We start from the raw sequence: 19,236 nt of genomic DNA, 5'->3' as shown, positions 1-19,236 counted from the left end.
ACCACCACAAGAACGGTGTAGCGAGGCGTTGCACGTTGCGGTGCCCTCCAGTTGCGGTGCAGCCTATGGCTCGTTGACGGCATCGAGACGACATCGGTGAGCGCAGAGGCGGCGTTGCTCGAGGCGGACGTTGCTCAGTGCGGTGCCTACAGGACACCAGGGTGGTCATGACGGAGTCACAGCTCCCTTAACTGGTTTACCACCTGGGATTCAAATTCACCGGATGCACCGGGGTCAGACTCCCTCTGACCCCCTTCCAGAGTTCCACACACTCCCAACTGGAGCGGTACTGCTAGACAACAGAATTACTGAAACCCTGTTCACTGATGTTCCACATTCTTCAAACACTCTGGGAGATCTTCCTCAAATGACCTATTGGTACAGCCTAGGCCCCCGACCTGACGTTCCCTTCAGAAACATTCCAGGCCCTGACACTGGGTTTCGGGCACCTGGAGACATGCAGTCCCACCCACTCCTTCTCCTCTTGAGATAGGACGTGAGCCCCTACACTGAGACCTAGCTGGGCTACACTGAACCTCTTCCACCACACTGGGATGGAAGACACCTCAGCCACTCCTTTTGGAATCACTCCATCCCCTATGCCTCTCTCCTCCCAGAACCTTACCTACTCCAAAAAATCTGTCTCTAAACAGACCACAGAAATCAAAAAGCAGACTCCACTTCTGCAGACGTTCTTGGGAAAAGTTCAACACACAGGACTTAGGTATCTGAGCAAAACAAGAGTACACAAGTATTCAGCAAGCTCCCCAACCGAGGGACGTACCCTTTGGTCAGATGCCTGGCGCACCAGGACTTCCTTGAGGGTGACACATAACTAATGTGTTGTGTACAAGTATGCTTGACAATCAGGACATAAGTGGCATCCCCATGGTCACTCCTTGGCGACACAACCCTTCTGGCTGGCCCCTGACCCACTGGTTAAGCCACTGGGGAACCTATCCCCCTTGAACCCCTCCATCTGGACTTCTGCACCCTCCCAACTGGAGCGATACTGCCAGATAATAGAACTACTAGAGCCCTGCTTACAGGCGCTCCACGTTCTCTCCACACTGGGAGATCTTCCTTAAAGGACGCTCCATACGGACATGCTAGGCTCCCTCACCTGGTGTTCCTAAAAAAACACCCAGACTACGAAGACCAGGCTTGTGCTCCTCTGAGCCACTTCCACCACACTGGGCTGGAAGACCCGAACTTTCCTTAGGGTCACTCCCCAACAATTAACACAATGGCACAGGGGCAGGGGAAACTCCCATGAGCTTCATGCCCACCCATGAAATCCAACACATATCCAATTATTCACACAGGCCCCCCCCAGACTGGTAAGGCAGTTTCTACCACCCCTGATTTCTCAACCTGACCACACGTGACACAGGAACCATTACTCCAGGACAGGGACACATGCACTGGACACATTTATGCTGCCACCACTGGATCCCACCCTTCTGGTGAATCCAGAAAACACACTGCACTTAGGGGGATGATCTACCCTCCCGAGCTAGGGACACCTAACTTAAAGTGCACAAGAAACACATTTCCACAGAAATGACATTTTTAGCAAACTTAACACAATAATCCCCACAATGTGATTTATCTAAAATGCAGAGTTTTGTAGTGCGGCCAGTTGCCACTGTGGTACAACGCAAACACAAATCCTTATCCTTACCGATGCGTCCAATGTTAGAAATGGGATCCCTGGCTGGCCAGGGCTTGCTCCAAAGTCAGTCAGAGACAACCACTTCCACGTCAGGGCAAGGGAGTTACACGTCAAGATAACCCCTGCTCACCCCCTTGGTAACGTAGCACGAGCAGTAAGGCTAAACTTGGAGGTGATGTGAGTTAAGTGTTTGCGCACGCACCCCAGCAACAACACCCAAGGCCCACCACAATCTTGGCAGCAAGGTTGGGGTCTTTGGCCGATGACATCCTCCACTCAGATCAAAAGGGGGTTGTCAAGGGAAGACATCTATCAGACCTCACATATGATCTTATTGGAGCAATAGATCTTGCCTTTACGTATTCACTCCCTCTTGTAGGCTTGGCTCTAGATGCCACCAAGGCTTTTGACAGGGTCACCTGGATCTACCTGTCAGAAGTCCTAGGGAAATTCAACTCGGGTAAAAAGTTCTGTCGAACTATACAGATACTATACCAAGATCCGTCACCAGACTGTTGGTCAACGGAAACCTGACTAAACCACTTAAGATCACTAGGGGTAACTGGCAAGGCTGCCCCCTTTCCCCTCTCCTTTTCGATATGTATAAAGAACCTTTCGCTCAAAGGCTTAGAGAAGATCCTAGCATTGCGCCTTTTAGATACGGAGAGTGGGAGAGTAAGTTGGCCCTGTGTGCAGACAACATCTTGGTCTTTTCGGCAGATCTGGAAACAACCTTTCCAGCAGCGATTAGATTAGCACAGGAATTTGGGCAGGTCTCAGGGTATGAGGTGAATATCCGGAAAACTGAGATCATGACGTGGAATCTTGAGAGATGCCAACTCCAGGTCAGCCCCAGCACGCGATACTTGGGAGGCAGGAATTGTCCAGGATATAGCCAAGATAGCAGAAGTTAATTTAGCGCGAGTCTCAAGGGAGTGTAAAAAACAGATAAAATCTTGGGCCAACTTCCCTCTAACCATTCTGGGGAGGGTGATTTTAGTTAGGATGGTGATACTACCCAAGATAACCTTTCTCTTTAATTCAACCCCCCTATATTTTGATAAACCAGCTATCGACAAAATTCAGCAGGCTGTAAATTCTTTTATCTGGGCATACAGAACCATCAGAAAAGCCTGGAAAAAGTTAAGGCGTAGGAGAGAGAAGGGGGGTCTTGCGCTACCTTACCTACAATATTGTGCCTGGGCCTTTCAGTTCTTACACTCACGGATGTTGCTAAAAATGTCTGCAAGCACTGGGGCAGGAGGCATGTTTCTGGCTATGCTAAAGGGGGCCAGTTTACCTGAAGAGTGCTTATTGTTCAAATTAGGAGATCCAACATTTTTGAAAAAGGTTAAACTCAAAGTCCTCCAGGAAATGGTCAGAGCATGGGCTAGACTAAAACACCTGGTGGGCCTTAAATAATTTTCAAGCCTAGCACCACTTTGGGATTCACCGGGCTCGCCCGAATTTCTTCAGGATAGGCTTGCTTTACCACTCAAAGAAGCAGGTTTGAAAGTATGGGGAGATTTGGCCTATGAGGGTACTCTCATTCCATGAAAACAACTGAGAGACAGAGTGGGAGAAGGCCTTTGAAAGTTCAAGTACATCCAACCTCAGAGCTAGGTCAAAACCCAGCAAAGCCAGAAGAAACGCATAGGTTGGGGTAATAGTCTTGAACAACAGCTAGTAGCCATGCCAGTAGGTAGGAGGGAGGTCTCCTACTGGTACTGGGCAATAGAAGAGGCAAATGAAGTATGGAGTGAACATCTTCCAAATGGATAGTGTGAGCCACTGTGGCAGAACTCATTTAAGACTCTCTTTAGCATAGTAAAACCTGCCTGGCTAAAAAGAAACCACATATTCACTATACACAGGGCTTATCTTTTCCCTCTAAGGCTGTCTAAGTTCTCAAAGGGGTCGCAAGTTAGCTGTAAAAAGTGTGGTCTAGTCGAAGCCTCAGACATTAATATGTTAAAAGACTGCCCTGTTATTGCTTTGTTTTGGGATGTAGTTCAGAAGACATTGGAGAGTATTCTGAAAGCCCCAATCCAAATTGATTTGGCCCTGATAATCTTGGACCTTACAAAACAAGTTACAGGCCCAGCTAGCTCTCTTATATTCTATGCTATCTTGTTAGCCAGGAGGCAAATATGTAAACGTTGGATTGATCCTACCCCTACCATGCATTCTGAGTGGCTGGCATCGATGTTTGAGACCTCTAAGATTGACCTGTCCAGAGCCTGTAGCAGGAAAAAGACATCATTTAGGGACCTGTTGTTTAAGTGGGTCAAGACATGAATGATAGGGATGCATACTCTTGTTTTAACAATGTACCCAAGAACAGCGGGTCTTATGTATGATTATGCCTCCTTGATACTCTTCGGACCACATTGGACACCTCCCGTCCATTTGCCAACGAAGATGTCCATCAGGTTCTTGCGGACCTAGTCGGAGAGCAACCTCTCCCCCTTTCAGGGGGAAGTAATGTCCTTGTCTGCCAATGTACCTTGTAGGCTGAAGGCACCGTGAGATTCCAACTTAATGCCTACTCTCCTCAGATTGAGGAGTTATGGTACGGACAGCTTGTGTGTTCAATGAAGTTTGAGGCAAATGAGGACAAAAATAAATAAATAATTTTTAAAAAACGTATTTTTGAACTTTGATTTCTATAATTTAACTGTATTTTTGTATGAATTTTTAGCACCTCCTGCTCTCACATTCATTTCAGAAACGGTAGATTCTGTGTTTAGCAGAGTTTCCAAGATATGAGTCAAGGGGTACTTTTGGGGTTCCTCTGCTGTGTTATCGTAGCCTTGGTGTAGATGGGCAAGCCACTGAAATCTTGAATTAGGCTCGAGATTGAGGCCTGGCTCTGGCTCTGTTCAATGTTCGGTTGGAACCTCAAGCCCATAACCAACTGAGCGTTTATGTGGCGTCTGCGTGTCTTCCTCTCTCTGCCCAGGGTGTGGTGTTACAGCCAGAGCTGCAGACTGTGAAATTGGGGAACCAGGTCCGAGTCGTCAAGGAAGATGTGTTGTGCTGTTCCTCAGGCAGGAGTTATGAAAGTCACACTAGGGAACTTGGAAACCACTGGGTCTCACTGAGATCTACAGTTGGGAATCAATTTGTTGGATTTGAATGCCCTCACACACCCTTTCAGGTGTCATGATTCATCATATGGGCTCCTCCTCGTTGGGTCGGCGGTGCAATACCCAGCGGGCTCACCTCAAAGAGAGGCACTTTACCAGAGATCTTTTATCCAACAGCCGTATCGTGAAGTGCGGGTATGGGGCCAGAAGAGTGTAGAGGTGGTAGTGAGTTTAAAATGGGGCTGAACCGGCGATATTTATAGATGTCCCAAAATTCAAGGAAGGCTTTAGCTTTGTTGCCAACAACTGCTCCCGGCACTGGATGGTGCTGGGAGTAGAAACAGCGGCTGAACAGGTGCAGGTGCTTCTACGTGAAATTACGACTCAAGTCTGAAATTGCAGGAGACTCCACACTTAAAAATGCAAAGGATGCATTGGATCATTTAGATAAGGACCCTGAAGGAATTTGAAACTAACACCCAGAACCAAAAACTAGAGAAGTTATCAAAAGACATCAGGTATTACAAAAAAAGAATACATATCCCTACCTTAACGAGGACTACTACAAGCAGGATCCCCAAGGTCGTTTCAGAGGGCGGGGAAAAGGGGGCTATTGTGGTCAGAGGAACTACACAACATTCTCTGACTCCTCATACAGTGCAGACAGTGATAACGAGCAAGGTGGCCCCAGGTACCAGCTACGGGTATCATGGCGATTGGAACCAACCCGAAGGATCCTTCCCTTTTTTAGGAGAAGGACAATGGCGACCACCGAGAGGCAGAGGGGGCAATTGGCCGAGAGGACCACCATGCGGCCAACATACAGAGACGGGACGAGGCAGGAGCCAGAAGCAAGTACATTTCCCACAAGAAAGCCACGGGGAAATAGCCACCAGTCGGAAAGTTTACAGGTGGTAAGAAGACAGCCCAATCCGGTGATTAATATCTCCTCATACTCTCTCAATGAAGATGAAGAAAGTATTCTCAGTAAAGGTGTGTCTTTTGTGCCGACTGCACAACCCAATCACTTTGCCATTAAGACAGAATTGTTGAAATGTTTCTGGAAAATCCGATTAAAATATTTTTCAGAAACAGCCCTCCTTCAGTAAGCACATCGCAAACAGGATTATGAGTACCTTCCACGTTTGTACCTCCACCTAACTCTATGACCAACCGACTGGCATATGAAAACACTGTGCTTAGGGATGTATCTAAAGCACTTGAGGTCCATAAACATACTAACATCAATGTCACAAGGAGAGAAAGTGCAGCGCTTATGACCCTGAAGAGTAACAAAGGGATAGTGACTAAGCCTGCGGATAAAGGCGGAGCGATTGTGGTACAGGATACTGAAAAATACAAACTGTAGATCCTTAACGAACTGGGTGATGGAGTAAGCTACCGGCAACTAGCGACCGATCCTGCTAAGGATCTGGCACTCGAGATCTTAAACTTGACAAAGGAAGGAAAATAACAATGTTTCTTGAGTGAACATGAGTTACAATATCTGAATCAGAAGAACCTTTGCTAGCCCACAATATATACGCTACCGAAGATTCACAAAAACATGCAGAATCCACCAGGGAGACCCATAGTGTCCGGATGTGGCTCAATCCTGGAGCCACTCTGCAGGTATATCGATATCTTCCTGAAACCCATTGCGGAGACAATGGAAACCTACCTTAGAGATACACTCTAGACCAGGGGTCTCCAACCTTTTCTGTAGTGAAAGCTAATTCTGCTCAAGGAAAGTCCTGCTGAGATACTAGCATGTTTTATCACTGTCAAATGGTGATAATATGTATTAACATTACACTATGACCACCCTAAGCACAATTATCAGTAGTAACCACCAAAAGATTCCAGGTGAAGTTATCAGCAGAATGCTAAGAAAACGTTTATCCATATTAAATGCTTGTAATCAAGTAAAATTCAAATCATCACATGCAGTGTGCCACAAACGGTATTACCACAGCAGTAAGTCTCCCCAACTCAGATTTAAAGTGGATAAACATGTTTCATGTGGCAGACCCATAGTCCAACGCTGCAGCTTCCACATGCTTCAACACGCTCCACATACTCAGCAAGACCTTCAAATGGATCCACCCCCCGAATCAAGGAAGACCATCATCCATGCATTTATCACCAGCAGGCTGGACTACTGGAACACCCTCTATGCCGGAATCAACAACTCTCTACTCCACAAACTTCATACTGTCAAGAACGCCGCAGAGAGACTCATCCTCAGCATCCCACGACTAAACCACATTCCCCAGCATAAAGAAGCACTCCACTTGCTCCCTGTTGAAAAAAGAGTGACCTTCAAGCTGCTCACACACACCTATAAAGCCCTCCACAACACCGGACCCCAATAACTCGATCTCCTTCTACACCCCCAAAAGAAACCTCCACTACGCTGACCAGGCCTTGGCCAAAATCCTCTGCATCCACAGAACCAGACAGGAGGCACACCCTTCTCCTACATCATGGCCAAGACCTGGAATGAACTCCCCCTCAGCATCAGATGAAGCCCCACACTGGAAGCATTCAGGAAGAGCCATAAGACCTGGCTTTTCGAATGACTAAAGCTGCACAAATCCCCCCACACACTCCCCCAGCACCTGGAGACCCTCACAGGTGAGTAGTGCGTTCTATACAGCCCTGATTGATTGATTGACAGGCCACCACAGTGTGTGTTTGAGTGTTATCAACAGGCCCTGCCATTGGTTTGGCTGTCTGTAACTTTTAAGGGTAGTGAAATAAGCAGTGCTGCCTTCTTTAATATACACAGAATCTCTGAGATTGGCTTGGTTTGGCTTCACCTCTGAGAGCTACTTTGAGGGTGCTGGTGAGCTACCAGTAGCTCCCGAGCTACTGGTTGGAGACCCCTGCTCTAGACCATCAACATCATTGATCAACTTCCCTTTGATCCTGAGAAACAATTGCTAGTAACGTGCGATATTGTATCACTTTATACCAGCATTCCACAAATGGCAGCCCTTGAAGTTATCCGTAGGACACTTGACCGACGCACAGCTCCTGTAGCTGTCCCAACGAATTTCCTGATTGATCTATTATCTATTGCAATGGGGAAAAATGAATTCTTTTTTCAAGGCAGCTTCTATTTACAGACCAAGGGAGTGGCTATGGGGGTTGCCTTTGCACCGGACCTGGCCATTATTTTCATGGACGACTTCGAACACAGACATGTTCTGGATGTGACCAATCCATACCTAAGCCAGGTCACATTGTGGAGGCGTTATATAGACGATGTGCTGTTGGTGTGGGCTGGCACTGAAAACAACGGGTTGCATTTCATTTGTGGCTTAACCAGCAAAGCCAAAACATTCAATTTACAATGAAACCTGACAAGAGATCCATTTACTTTTTCTATATTACCATCTATATTGAAGAAAACAAACTACTGACCACTCTGTATCGTAAACCAGCAGAGCGGAATTCCCTTAAACGATACAATAGTCATCATCCACGCGGACTGAGGGACAACCTACTGGTAGGACAATTTCCGCGGATCAACCGGAATTGCAGTAAAAAGGATGACTATATGAAAGAATCTGATGATCTGAGCACCAGACTCCTGGAAAGATGATATCCCAAACGTCTGATTAAGAAGGCTCAGAAGAGGGCCTGGTTCAGTGCCGGTGAGGTGCTACTCACTGTACAGGAAAAGACCAACGACCACCTTCATAGAATGATCTGTGTAACGACCCACTGTACTCAGAGCAGTACCATCAAAAAAATTATAAACAAGCATTGGGGTTTGATATCGGAAGATATTGAACAACCTACACCATCAATGCATTCGTTTAAGAAAGCAAAAAGCATAAGGGACCATATTGTACGTTCACTCCAGGACAGTCCGGAACCACCAACCTTACAATCCCTTTGGAATCTACCTGCAACAATTGGACATTTTAAATGCGGCCTATGCAAGGCTTGTAAGATGACTAAACAGACCAAGCGTTTTGTTTATAAGCATCACAACATAGACCTAAAGGCATTGACTAACTGTAACACCAGTAATGTGATCTATTCCATTACCTGCCCCTGCGGCCTTATTTATGTGGGCCAAACTCAGCAAAAAATCAAGGCACGTATCCTGCAACACTGCAGCAGGATAAGATGTGACGTCCAGGGTGCACCCCTGGTGGAACATTTTAAGAACACCATACATGGTCCCGAGGACTTGGAATGTATTGTCTTGGAGAAAGTGAATCTTGGCCCCAGAGGAGGAAATATTGCATCAATCCTGACACTCAGGGAAAGCAAATGGATGACACGTTTAGCTTCCATCAGTAATGGACTGAATGAACAGAATGCCAGCTATGCCCAAATGGCGTGCCTCACTTAACTTGTCATTTCCTAACCACCTAACATTTTTCCTCCAGCATACTGAATGAGAATGCTCCCAGTGGGCGCATGTGTAACCCTATACAATGTTGAACCTGCTTAACCTGTACAAAATACGTTTGCTCCTCTCAGCCAGATAGGTACAATATGGACTTTGTGTGCCTACGTGTAACGTACAACCTTGAAGTTTATTAATGTGACCTTTGTAGGCATTCTCTTAGCTGACTGCAGAATGTGTCTATTAATATATACTGAGTGTTTAAACAGCCCATACAGTGCATGGATCTTTTTTACAGGCTGATATAAATATGATGAAATATATCCTATTTTTTCTAAGATTTGCCCATGGCCAGTCCTTTAAGCGGTTGAAACTGCCACTTAATAATGTCCCCGTTGCATCTGCTTCCGTAACACATTCATTGTAACTTTCAACTTTTCCATTCCCAGTGGGGACCTCGATCATCCCCTTCCATCAATTACATCGTAGCGCAGGGACGCCTGACTGAGGTCTATCATCTCTGTCTGTGCTGGCGCCCGGGCCGTAGCCGCGAGTAGCCAGCAGCATCTAGCATCTGCGGGCACGTAAGCAGACACGTGAGACCGCTGGCTGAGATCGTCAAGCAATGGGACATGACTATGGTCTCATATGCTGACGATACTCAGCTAGCGGTTACTATCAGCGGGGATGCGGATCGGGATGCCCCCAGGTTTCAGAGTGGACTCAGGGCGGTGGCAAGCTGGATGAAGAACAACTGTCTCCAGCTCAACGCGAAGAAAACTGAGATCATGATCGTTGGCAGGAGGGCGGAACTGTGGGGGGACAAGTGGTGGCCCGTTGAACTGGGGCCGGCCCCTATCCCGGTCACAGAACTCAGGAATCTGGGAGTTTGGATGGATCCTGCTCTTAGCTATGAGGGCCATTCGAAGAAAATCGCGGCCTGCTGTTTCGGTATCTTGCGGTCGCTGAGGCCCATTCTTAAGTTCTTTTACCGTGGTACCAGGCAGCTGATCGTCCAGGCCACGGTACTATCTCGCCTGGACTATGCCAGCTCGCTTCTGGTAGGGACCAATGTGGCTGAGACCACCCGCCTCCAACGCGTGCAGAATGCTGCGGCGAGAGCCATTGTTGGCTTACCCCGAAGGAGTTCTGTCTCGGGAGTCTTGAGATCTTTGCATTGGCTCCCCATCAAATCACGCATCCAGTTTAAGGTGTTGTGCTTGGCGTTTAAGATCTTGAGGGGAGTAGGTCCGCCAATTCTTGCTGATCTCCTGTCGTGGTATGTTCCTTCCCGTGCTCTGAGATCGGGAAGTCAAGCGCTTGCTGTGGTTCCCCGATACAGGCTGTGTCGGGCTGGTGGTCGCTCTTTCTGGGTTAGGGCGGCTGAACTCTGGAATTCCCTTCCAGCGGACTTGCGGCTTTTGGATGACCTTTTGGCCTTCGGTAAAGCACTGAAAACTTTCCTTTTTAAATAAATTCTTTTATTTGTGTTGTGTTTCTGCTAATCTGTTGCACATTGCCTGCCATGCGCCAGGACGCCCCTTAGCTGGGGCAGCTGTGCGCAATACAAAAGTGCATAACATAACATAACATAACATAGCACGCTCGTGCTTTAAAGCCGAGTGTTACACCGATTCCCGGTTCCTTTTCACTTAGAAGGTAGGCGTCTGACCTCGAGATAAGCTGATCACTCAGCTCTTCTAAAAACGTCCTGCACCACTATGTCTTTTGCCTACCCGATTTTTTTTCCTAAAACGTTTCTTGGGGCACATTTTTGTGCTTTTTGCAGACAACGGGCAACCTGATTTTACTAACGGGACCGCCGAGGAGCTGTGAGTCTCTTTTTTATCGTCATGTTAATAATAAATTACTCCCATACCCAGTGAGCGGATTGACAGTCTGTTTATTTATATGTTTATTTTTCTATAGACTCAGTGCCCTCACGCAACTCACAGGCCCTTCCATTAAGTGGAAGATGTGTGGCGCCGTAGCCAGGGAGGCTGATTCCGGATTCTGGGGATCACGGTTCGATCCCCGGCACCGGCGGCAGATTAGCCCAGCACCATGTGACTCTGGGCAATAGCTCGCTTAATCTTCCCGACGGCCCCCAGTGCCTAGAAACCCTTACGGGAAATTGTTCGCGCTTTACAAATGTGGATTATTATAATTATTAGTTTGCAGGTAATTTTTAATGCTGTTTTAACGTGTCTGCGCCATTTACACTCTTTGCCTATATATATAGTTTATAATATATAATATATACTCTCTCTGTTATTTTAGAACAATTCATTTGCCCAGGTATTTAAGGAAACTGCAGACCATGTTGGGAGTATAATTCTGCTATTCCATAGTGTAAGTATAGTAGTGTTTACTGATAACACTGGAGGCTGATACTCTTTGACTGCCTACTCGTATGTCATTAACTGGGCATATGGGTCACTCTTACCTCAACGTATCATTTCAGGTGCGGGTAGAATGCTCTCTCCCACTTCCGGAGCCTATGTGCCCGAATTTTCCGCATGCCAGCCCTTCATTTTGGGGCTTCACCCCTTTGGTAATTATTTATGTGACCTTATTTTGGCCCACAGTTTGTCAGAAATAACTTTAATTGTAGCTCTGACTCAGCTCTTTTTTTACTATAGGTGCCCTTCTACACTTAACACCCCCCCTCCTTTTGAGTCCTGAGGAAGACCCCATCGTAAGGCCCAATCTATACCTACATTGAACAGGGGTCGAAACGTTGACTTTCTTCTTCAAACCCAGCCCATAGAACAACAGATTATTCATACTGTGTTTTGATTATATGGGCATGGCTAGCAATTGTATAAGTATCTGTATGGCCTTTTTATATGCATTGTTGGACATCAACTAAGAATTGTGTGACTACACCAACCCTTTTGAACCATTTACACTACTCAATCCCTCACCAATCACGTACCTGTCCCACTACCCTCTCTTTCTTTTCCGGGCACAATTGTTTACTTAATATTAAAGTAACTTTATTTACATGTGTTGAAATGAGGGTGTGATTAAATAACATCTCTCGTATTCCGAGTATACGTATATTTTTCATGTATGTACATGTGCCATTGACTCTGTTGTTCGAAAGTATCTACTGGGACCACTTCTCCTTGCACACCTCCAAGAGGGGCACTTTACCGGAGATCTTTTATCCAACAGCCGTATCGTGAAGTGCGGGTATGGGGCCAGAAGAGTGTAGACGTGGTAGTGAGTTTAAAATGGGGCTGGGAGTACCTGAGATTGAGTTTATTCTGGGGGTCTGCTGCCCTAATTAAAAACAATATAAACATCACTCATTGGAGTATAATGTCTCCTATTTATGTGTCAGTCAGTGAAAAATTATAATGACGGTCAACATGTTTCTCGCGTTCGTGTCATTTAACTCGCGATCCTTCAGGCCCATAAGAAAAAAAGGACTATCTACACTAGAAAAGTTTTATTCATCTGTATATAGAAGGTTCATCAAAAACACAAAAGGGAGGTGTCTAATTTGTAAATATACCTGTGATGAGCTGGATCTACCTGTAATGGAGAGACAAGGGTGCATACATTACAGGTATAAACATTGATAAACCATTTCAAACAATGTCTGTGGTGACTTCAAACTCGATTTAAGAATAATCAGTAACACAATAAAATTGATAAAAAACCATGCTGTTTAGATACCCACAGTGAGCTATGGTGGTTTGCATGCCCCTGTGGAATATAAATCGTGGTAGCAGAAAAATCGTAGAGGACTCACCTAATTGTGTCAAGTATCCAGGCATGAACAGTACCCGGCGGTCAACACATCAGGCTTTCACTTCCATGTACGTTGGGCTATACATGGAGGGATGGTTGCAATCAATAAAAGGGAATGGAACATGGGTTGGAAAAAACAACTGTTTCTAAAAGTCCTGAAACAAAGATTTGCAAGTTTTGCGTAATCTTCGGTGCCTTAAGAAGTGGTGATTTAGGCAACTGATCAAGGAAGATGTTGCAAAAATGGTGAGACTGCACGTGCTCTGTGCCCTGTATATGTGGTGTTAAGGGCATTGGGTTGCCTTTTCCTACAGTGACCCGTAGTTAGTCTGGGTCTAGCAAATAGTAATTCCTACATGCGCAGCGTAATGTTAGTTTGATATCTTATGTGAGATCCTGAGGGCGTGCATGCTTAAAATGACTGAGTTGCATACTACAGCAGTGCCTATGTTTGGGGCTCCGGTGCGGGTAAAAAAATGGAATCTCATTGTGTTTTACGCGTTAATCTGTTTAGTGCTATGTCATCAATGCGTCATGAGTTATGGCCACCAGCAAGTTTGCCGTGTGCAGTGCCCGGTGAGCAATGGGTTCAAGCAATGTTGGAAGAACCCTACGCTTGTTATCAGAAATGGTGCAGGCTAATGTTATATCCGTGTTTTCCGTTTAACTTGTAAACCGGCGTCTGCGTTAATGTATCTGTGTGTGTTTTTTCTGTACGCTAAGTGAACCGTGCGACACTGTAGTCTAAGCGGATCCCCCTCTCACTTTCTCTCGTCAGCGCATGTAGTATGGTTAAACAAAGATATCTCCTGAATTAGGTGGAGTGGGGATACCAAGTTCGAGTCAAAGGTTGTTCCCTGATAGTGCATAATCGCCAAACACCCATTCCTAGTTTGGTGTTTTTACTCACGTTTAACGCCTTGTGTGGTGCTATATGACCTGCCCACGCCGCCGAGTCCGGGAGGTACTGGTTTGCTGGGCGGCCATGATTATGAGCAGAGACGTGAGTGTCACGTGACCGGGCAACTGTTTAGTCTGAAGGTCATGTGATCATCTGGAGTGCATAACGCGGCCATGACAGAGTGGTGTTTTAACGCGTTTAGCAGTACCAAAACTTTGTCACAGTGAATAGTAGAGGGATGGTGGGTGCTGCTTATATAAGCCTGATCGGTTAACTGATATTCATAAGTTAAGATAAGACAGGGTTGCGGTCCATCCTGACCTGTATAAAACCATAACAATTGACCATGACAAAACCTTGTGTATGAGGTTCATGTATCTTAGTTAAGTACCTGCAGTGTAGTCACTCAGGGTGTTATTAGCGTAGTGGATTGTCACTTCCTGTAAAAAATGGGGAAGATCTTTATACCAGCCTATGTAGGATGACTTGTATCCTGTCATCAAAGTCATGGTCTATAAACAGCAATTTAACAAAAGGGCTGATTCGCCACGTGATGGGGGCTGGTCTAGTGGTGCAAGTAGGTGTCGTGCATTGGTAGGTGGTGGACTTATTCCACTTAGGTCTTATGGACTATAGCTGCTCAAAGTGTCCTAAGGAAGTTTCTTGTGTTTGGTGGTGTCTCCACATGGAGTACCGGGCTGTGATTGTAGAGATACAAGAAGTCCACAAGAGTGTATATTAGGACTTGTATATGATCATACTCCACGGTATCGCCCCATTAAGGCCAGCACTGTCTGTGGATAAGCGGTGTATCCACCTTTGCTCTTTAGTAAAAAGGTTCTGTTTAGATGTTCTGGAGTTGGCTTCAAGAACAAGCCATTTCACAGAATCAGGTGAATGGTTTTGCTCTAGGTAGTGAGTACACATTTTTGTATTGCTTTTCTTGCAGTGAAAGTTGCTGCGATGCTCTGAGATCCGTATCTTGATTGGGTGGGTTGTCATCCCCACATAGTGGAGGCCACATGGGCATGTCAGGAGATAGATGCAATTAGTAGTATTGCAGTTGGTGTGTCCTCTCATTTCCCAGGTGAATGAGTTGTTCAGCATGATGGTTTTCTGTACTGTGGTGAATGCACACGCGCTGCATGTGCCGCAAGGGTAGTATCCCTTGACCGCGGGTAGTTGTCACAAGGTTGTTTGGTGGGCCACAGTCTTTGTCTTTGGTCTGGTTTGGATAAGAATATCCTTAATATTCTTTGAGCGTTTGAACGCAAACCGCGGTTGTTCAAAGCTCAGGACTCCTGTATTCAGGATGTGCCAGTGTCTCATCAGTACCTTCTTCAGTTTGTTAGAGGCTGGTGTGAAGGTGGTTACACATGTCATCAATTCAGTTTCGTTTGGTCCACGTGCCTTGTGCTCCAGGAGGCTTTCTCTGTGGTTGTTCCGAGCTCGTTTTCTGGCGAGTGAGACACTTTTATGAGGGTAACCTCTAGCGGTAAGATTACTAGCTAGGGTTGCGGACTCAGATTTGTATTCCTCAATATTGCTACAATTCCTCCTCACCCTTAAAAACTGCCCGTATGGCAGGTTTTCTCTCAATGCTTTGGGGTGATGGCTAGTAAAGTGTAGGAGGCTGTTACGGTCAGTACTTTTCCTGTACATAGTGGTTGTGAGGTTTCTCCCCTCAATTTTGATCGTTAGGTCCAGGAAGGCTTTAGAGATGGAGATGCTGTAATTGTGAAGTTAAGGTATGGATCAAGGTTAATAATCCATTGAAAGAACTCGCTGTATGACTCACTATTGCCTGTCCAGAAAATCAGGATGTCATCTATAAAGAGCTTCCATAATCTAATGTTAGCATGGTATGGATTGGAGTTGTGGAAAATGTGTTTGCCCTCGAACGCTGCCATATAGAGGCAGGCCACACTGGGAGCAAAGGTACTCCCCATTGAAGTACTTTGTGTTTGATGGTAAAGTTGTCCCTTGAACTCAAAAAAGTTTTCGGTCAGGGCCAGTGTGGCACACTCCATTATGAATTCAGGCGGTGTTGGTGACTCCCAAGCGGTGGCAGTCAGTACTTCCTCAATCATCTCAGGTGTGGCCCTCTGTGGGATGTTGGTATAGAGGGCCTCCACATCTAGGGTGATGAGGTAGTTGATCTGATTCGTGTCATGGACCTGATCCAGCAGATGTAAAACGTCCGTTGTGTCCTGTATATATGAGGGGATTAGTTTGACTAGTGGTTGCAGAAAGTGGTCGCAAAATTGCGATAGTAGTTCTAGGACCGAGTCTATTCCTGAGACTATTGGGCGGCCCAGCACTGGTGAGACCCCTTTGTGGATCTTGGGGAGCACATAGAAGTAGGGGGTCTTGGGCTCCTTTTTGACAAGGAAAGCTGCTTCCTTCTTGCTTAACCACCCTTGGCGCTCTGCAGACACTACTAGTCCCGTGCTCCTTCTAGTGAGGCGTTCAGTAGGGTTAGTAGGAATCGGGGTGTAGTAATGTCTGTCGCCCAGTTGTCTGAGACATTCTTTCTCATAAGCTGTTGTTGCCATAATGACCATAGCACCCCCTTTGTCTGCTTGTTTCACTGTAATGGTGGGGTCATTGGCTAGGGATTCCAATGCTTGCATCTCCTGTTTCGAGATGTTGCTGGAATGATGTACTCCTGTTAGGGCTTTCACAACCTTGAGTACTGCCTGTTTATAAGTGAGTACTACATTGGGGACCATCCCACTATGTGCGGTGAAGGTGGGTGCGTTATGGAGTCCTGAACCTTCAATTGGTTCATGGGTTTTGCCCTCAAAGAATGCTTTAAGACGTATCTTGCGGAAGAATTGGTGTAATTCGCAAGTCTGTTGGAAATTGTCAATTTTGGGTGTGGGGACGAACCCAAGTCCCTTCTGAAGAACCTTTTCTTCAGTGTCATTTAGCTGGCGTGTTGACAGATTGACCACTAAGTTAATTTCTTGCTGGTTCAGCTCCTGGTATCCATCCGCCGTGCTCGGGATTCCTCCCACTGCACTCTTTTCTCCTGTTGGTTGCCTCTTTTTCGCCCGCGCCCTCTGCCCCAACCTCTGCCTAAAAAAGGATGGCTTATGCCTTGGGGTCCAAATTGTGGTGGGTACTGAGGTCCAAAATGGGGTGGGGCCTGTGCATACATTGGATATTGCCAAAAAGGCAGTCCTTGATAGTAGGGTTGTGGGTACGTGTTGTAACCCTGCCTCCCCCCTCACCCCCTTTGTTGATTTGGTCTATAGTTCTCTCCACTCGAGTCGCTATTGCTGGTGGAGCCTCTCCTTGAGGATATAGCACTAGAGTCTGACAGGTAGCCTGTGCCTGGTGGGACATAGTTTGCTTCAAGGTAAGGGTATATCTTCTCCTTGTCAAAGCGCTTAATGTCCTTTTGTAACTTGGTAACTTTCCGTTTCATAAGGTACTCCTTATGTTCTGCCAGTTCGTTTTTTAACTCAGAGAGTTTAGATTTGAAGCTCGGGCCAGCATGTGTACTTTGAAGGACACTTTCGGCAATTTGGATGCAAGCTAGTAGTTCATCTGCTAGTTTTTTAACTCAGAGAGTTTAGATTTGAAGCTCGGGCCAGCATGTGTACTTTGAAGGACACTTTCGGCAATTTGGATGCAAGCTAGTAGTTCATCTGCTAGTCTCTTAGCTGTATTCATGATTAAGATCAGTAGGTCGCGGGTGCATTTCCAGGAGATTTCTGGCCATTCCACCTTAAACTGCCCACCCTCCCAGAAAATCCTGGGAAAGTTTTTGACTATAAACCCATTTGGTGAGATGTTCGCCCGGAAATATTCTGCTATTAGTGCACCCTGTAGGGTCATTTTAACCCATTCTCTCTTCATGTCAGATAGAGATTGCCAGTCTGCCGAATGGCTTCCGGTTGCACCGGTAAACATCCTTTACAACGCAACTTTTACCACGCAGTGCCTTTACGACGCAACTTTTACAACGCAAACCATTACAACGCATTGCGCTGGTGGGCCCTCTAGAATAGGGAATAGGTTTAATGTACTATCCAACACCTTCCCTACTAGCCACGGGGACTGGAGTTGGAATAGTAAATTAAACAATTTACTATCCAGCGCCTAAAAGCACTATGTGTTGTAATGGTATACGTTGTAAAACTTGCGATGTAAAGGTAGGCGTTGTAAAAGTATGCGTTGTAACGTCATACATCCGGTTGCACCATCACTCTCTATGCCTAAAATTGAAGGAGTCCTAAGGATTTCTGCTGCTTCGTCCTCTCCATAACTTAGACCTTGGCCCTCCATGGCCTGGTAAGATAGGGTCAAGTATGGGTAAGGAAAACCAGGTCTGAGTCTCTGCATCGGATCAACATCCTGTGATTTTGAACAATACACTAAATCAACCCCTTCTTATAAACATTGCATATGGCCTAATTTAACTGGAGCTCATGTAAAGTACTCCAATATCTTCAGGTCGAGTTTCGCTGTATTTCAAAAACTGCAAAAAAATGCACTAAGCCTTAACTTAAGGGAAGACAAATAGATACCCATTTCCTGGCTGGTTTGTCCATAATGAATCAGGAAACTTGGATAAATCTCAGCTTCCTGCTTAAATTTTATGATCTTAGGCAAATATTTTATTTCACCAAAACTCTTTTTTCTTTATTATCCTGGATGAAAGCACTTTAAAATATGTGAGCTCAGTCTACCAGTTTTACAAAACTTTCACTTATAATAAGTTCTTCTCACTGCACTGCTTTATTGAGCACTAATACTGTCAAAGCTTCCATATGTTAAAGAAATGCACTTTTTTGAATTTTTAAGAGACTTTCTAATATTTTATGTGATGTTTGTTGTATAATTTACAAAGCAAATATTTTTAGGCCTCGGCTCGTGCACTGGCTCGAAGATCTGAGCCAGACCCTTGGTTCAGCTCTCTCTGTTCAACTGTTGGCACGCCCACTTCTAAGCCTTGGAAGGTATTATTGTGGCAGTTCACTCTTCCCGTGACCTTAATTCTGGTGAAGTCTGCCCGGTGTATTTCCTGCAACATAATTATTGAATTTCAGAAAATCATGACATGGAACACTGTCACTAAACTATTCCTTTGGTGGAAAACTCAAAGGGAAATTATAGAAGAGTAGTATGCAGCAAACCTGGCAAGAATATTCGTTTTATGCAGTTAGAATCCACCCAACCTTGTGGCAAAAGAATCAAAAGTATGTTTTTTTTATTTATAAAAAAGACAAATCGGAGGAGTCTTAGCAAATGATTTTCATCAGTTTATGGGAATAACGTAATCGGAAAAGGAAATGCAAACTTATTTTTTTTTGGTGTGTTTCATTTATTGTATCAAGAAATTGAACTAATGTTATGTGCACCTACCATAGTGATTACTTGTCACCTAAATATATGTTGGATATCAAACTTCTAAGTACTAAGTATATTT

The 19,236-nt window shown here is 45.5% G+C and overlaps 1 protein-coding gene across 1 annotated transcript in view; it reads left to right on the top strand.

Annotated features, from left to right (window-relative positions):
* The window catches only part of LOC144823261 (signal transducer and activator of transcription 4-like), a 754,354-nt gene that overhangs the window by 12,266 nt on the left and 722,852 nt on the right, over window positions 1-19,236 (top strand). The gene's annotated exons all lie outside the window — the stretch shown is intronic.

The sequence above is a fragment of the Lissotriton helveticus genome, chromosome 3_1 (genome assembly GCF_964261635.1).
Source record: "Lissotriton helveticus chromosome 3_1, aLisHel1.1, whole genome shotgun sequence".
Taxonomy (NCBI): Eukaryota; Metazoa; Chordata; class Amphibia; order Caudata; family Salamandridae; genus Lissotriton; species Lissotriton helveticus.
This window is presented reverse-complemented; position numbering and strand designations above follow the sequence as displayed.